Genomic DNA, 4,883 nt, shown 5'->3' on the forward strand with positions numbered 1-4,883 from the left:
TTCTGTTCATTTTATCTATATATCTATCCCTAAATCAGTTCCATACTGAGTCAATTATTATCATTTACTATAGTTTCATTGTTAATGGTAATATCTATTAAATTAAATTCCCCCTTGACCCCTTGATTCTCCATATAAGTATTAGAATCAGCTTGTCAGTTTCATAGGAAAAAAAAAAAAACCTTTGAGGATTTTTATGGGAAGCATACTGAATCTAAATATCAATTGAGGAAATACTGACACCTCAGTGATACTGAACTTTTCAATTTATAAACATGGTATCTGATTTGATTTAAGCTTTCATTTCTTAATGTAGTTAAAAAAACTTTATAATTTTCTTCATAGAAGTTTTACACATCTTCTCTTAAACTTATTACTAGAATTTTTATACTTTCAATGATATATTAATGGACTCTTTTTAAAATTGTATTTAACTATTTAGTGCTAGAGTATAGAAATGCAGTTGATTTTTGTACATTGATTTTGGATCCAGCAACTTGTAATTCTTTATATATAGATTTTCTCCTATACAATGGTTTTAAATCTGGAAATATGGATAGTTTTGTTACTTTCCAATTCTTATACTTTTTACGTATTTTTCTTATCTTCACTGGAGAAACGTTGAATATAATTAATAATAGCAGTCAATCTTGTCTTATTTTTTAAAAGGAATGCTCTCAACGTTTCACCATAAAATAATATTTGGGGTAGATATGCTTTATCAGTGTTCAGAAAGTATAGGTCTATTTCTGCTCTGATGAGAGATTTTTATTATGAATGTATAGTTAGTTTTGTCACTTTTTCATTAATGAGATAATCACATGTTGCTTCTCTATTACCGTGATGAATTTCTGTAATCGATTTTCTAATGTTAAATTAACCTTGCAATCTAGAAAAAACCCTCACCTTGATATCTTACATTGTTGGATATGGTCTGCTAATATTTTTCTTAGGATTTTTCCATCTAATGTTTCAACTCTTTATTTCTTAAAGCAAAATCATTTCACCAGTCTTTACCCAGTTTCAATGATATTGAATCTTAGAAGAGTTATTAAAACTATATTCCAATTTGTGACCTTGAAACCTATGCTTCCAAATAAGTCTTTCATGAGCATCCTGTAAGTACCACGTAAGGCTGGTATTTCACTCCCCTAGTAAATTCTGCATCTTTTGGATTTTAAGCCTTAAATCCATTATTTGAGAAACTTTTCAAGCAACATGAGAAAATACTATATTTCTTGGACTGTGTGAAGGTGATGTATAGACATGTAGTATTCTCATCAGGTTCCTAAATACCTTTAGCCATAAAGAAGCTTTCAGATTTTGTATCCACATGGACGATACACTCAATTTATTTTTGTGCTTCCAAGTAACTATTCTTATTAGATTGCCATGCTTCCCTGGGTTTTCCTCACAATTGAACCTTAAGCCTTTTTAAGACAGACTGCAGTCCCTAGTCCTCATCTGTCCTGCCCTCGTGTCATGCTCTCTGCTCTTCCCACAGAGCAGGGTGCACTCTATAAATAGGGACCGATGACCATGCTTCTGGATAAAGGGGCAGTGGTTAAAGCCAGAATGTCTCAGGCCTTCATGCTTCTCAACGATCACTTAAGAATTCAAAAACATTTGTCTAGCTTTGCAGTCAGGCTTCCCACAAGGAAGAAAACAACACTGGGTTAAAGATGCATATTCTGGAAAACAAAAGAAGTAGCAGATCCTTCGTGTGAATTCCTGAGGTAACGTGTAGTTCAGGAGATGCGTTCCATCCAAACTTGCCCCCAGTGTCTATCTTTCTATTCCTTCCAGATGACTTTTAAGGGAAATCAAACCTTTCATTTTGTTAGCGATCCCTTTTGGTCTGGAATCCCTTTTATGGCAACAGGACTGAGACCCTCCATTTTATTAGAAGTGTCAGTGGATATGGTTGTTTGGAAATAAGAATGATTGAATGGGGCCATTATGTGGAAGAATTTTTGAAAAGTGAGGGCATAGCTAAAACAAACACTATTTTTAAACCGGGATCTACTGACCTTGGGAACCAAAAATCATCATTTACCAAATAATGCTTTGCAGCTTGCCATTGTTCATCTCGACACTGGCGGCAGCACATACTGCTCACAAGGGACCCCTAATTGGCTTGGCCGGTAGTGGGACCAGCTGCTCCTAGCCTAAAACCCAGGTCCACACATCTTGGTTTCCTACCAAGAAGCATGGTGAAGGAGGGGGTAGGGTGAAATTCCTAGGATGAAGGTGTCTCTTCAGGGCTATATGAAAAGCCCTTGAAATGAATGTGTAGAGCTGAGAGAGAAGGCTATATCTTATTAATATTGTGATTTAAAATAATATTTTAATAAATGAAAACCTCTAAGATTAGAGCCAGATATGGATACTCTATCTTATGTTGCACTTATAACCATAAGTAATTAGTATAATATTTTGAGTTTGCTTTAAAATACTCCAGCAGAGGGCAAAAAATGTATATGTGGGGAATACATGACACAAAAATGGCAGACTATGGGTCATTACTGAGGCTGGGGCATGGATAGATGGGAGTTCATGATATCATTCTCCACTTTTATGAAGACTTGACAATTCCCATATTGAATTTTTTTTTATTCAGTAATTAAAATGAAAAGAAAGAGATCAACCTTTTGTTGTTAACACAAGTAACTTTGATTCCTTTCCATGATGGAGGCTGTGGTGCTGTATTCAGGTCCCCTTTAGGAATGATAGCAGATTCTCTTGTTGCTAAGAGTGCTCCCCACAGAAAGTCCTCAGCCACCAACCCTTTACATGGGTTGTCTTTGCTGGAGGGAAGGAGAGAGAGAGACTTCACCCAAGGTTGCACGCTCTTCCTAAAGGGCCTCCTCCGGTGACTGCCAGATGTGGGGTAAGAAGGCCCAGCCTCCTCACTCCAATATCCCAGCTTCCGCTTCTGTTGAGATTGCACTGCAGCACTTTTTCTCCCTCTGGCCAATCCTGCGTCTGTCCCACTGCCTCCACGTCTGAGGCTCCCAAGAGAACTTCCTAATAAACCTCCAAGCTTATCTCTGATTCAGAGTCCGCTTCCTGGGGGGGGACCCAGCTCTTGACACTACTATAAACATAGAATGAGAGAATGCTGATGAAAGGGACCTTAGTGCTTTTTCAGTGCAAATCCCTCATTTTATGGTAATGAAATTGCACATAAAAGAGGTTATATGACTTGTTCAGTACCAAGCACTTAACCAGTTGATGCCAGAACTGAAATGGTGGAACCCACAATTTCTAACTCCCACAGGCCAGTCTATTGCCCAGTTCTAAAGATTTCACTGGTTCGTGTGGGCCCATTTTGAAAAAAAGTTTCTTAGTTGATATTGTTTGGTCTTGCAGTGTAATGGCCAAGGGACACTGATATATCACATAGTTTTGACTGATTGTAACAGATTAGTCAACTAAAAGTCATTAGCAACAAGCACATTTATTTTCTTGTACACCTGGATGTGAGTGCAACAGTTAGGGGTGTCATCAGAAGCCCAGCTTCTTTGCATCTTTCTGCTATAATAGATTTAGTATGTTGGTTTTTGTCCTCAGATCCCAATAGGGCTGCTATAGCTCCAGGCATCACATTCACCCATACAACATCAACACAGAAAAAGTATGTTTATTATATAGTAATTAGGGAGAAGAGCCTTCAGCAGACTTCTCCTCAGACCTCCGTGGGTTTTATGTCCATGTTCTAACTATAAAGGAAGGCTGGGGATCTAACTCTTTGGCATTTGGGCCTCTAGAGCGTGGTGAGCTCTGCTGACCTCTAGAGGAAGACAGAAGACTGAAAGGCCACTGGTTAGGCCACACAGTGACTACCACAGTAGGCTAATTTTAATCTTCTAAAACCACCTGCTTAACCAAGGAAAGTCGTTTATTGGATATAACATCATCTAATTAGCACTTTTAAGATAGCTCCTCACCTAGGAGACAACCGGCCAAATGAAGTGGCTCACACTTAAACCACAAACTTGAAACATTTCTTTTTTTTAGTGAAAAAATAAAAAACTTCATTTTTTTTAGAGTACTTTTAGGTATACAACAAAATTGAGGGATGGGAAGATTTCCCATGTGCCCCCTGCCTCCACAAATGCGTAGCCTTCCCCATTATCAACATCACACACCAGAATAGTACATTTTTTAAATTTATTTTTACCAGGGATGAACCTACACTGACACATCATAATCACCCAAAGTCCATAGTTTACCTTAGGGTTTACTCTTGGTGTTGTATGCTCTATGGGTTTGGATAAAAGTACTCATTTGTCCATGTGTCCATCGTTATAATGTCATATCAAGGATTTCCACCACCCTAAGAATCCTCTGTGCTCTCCCTATTCATCTCCCAGCCCCACTGCTAGCACCTACTGATGGTTTTATTGTTTCCATAGTTCGGCCTTCTGCAGAGTATGCATTTCTTTTTAATACTTCACTGAAAGAGAGACTCCAATTACTTTAAAACAAAAAGAGAATGTATTTTATATGAACTAATTAAAACACAACTTTTACTTTTCGATGTGAGCTTTATTTTCTTTTTTAAGACTAAGGAAGTTGATACTGTGGAAATAATTTAAGTTAACTTGTCTGTATCTATAAAACTTTAGAACAAGCCATTAGGGGAAAAAAATAGCAAATATAAGGAAGAACAGGGTAAGAAAAGTAAACTCAATCATTTTATGTATTAACAAAATGATGGGCTTGATGGAGGGAGGAGAATCAAACATGAATAATTTTGAGTTTGTCCATTTTCCTGATCTGTGGCTGGAAGTTCTCTACTATCTGCCACCAGCAGATAAAACTTGTCTCCTCCTAATTTGCTATTTATCACAGGAGCTTGGTTTGATGCTATGTTATAA

Source organism: Pteropus vampyrus, unplaced genomic scaffold (genome assembly GCF_000151845.1).
Source record: "Pteropus vampyrus isolate Shadow unplaced genomic scaffold, Pvam_2.0 Scaffold39, whole genome shotgun sequence".
Taxonomy (NCBI): domain Eukaryota; kingdom Metazoa; phylum Chordata; class Mammalia; order Chiroptera; family Pteropodidae; genus Pteropus; species Pteropus vampyrus.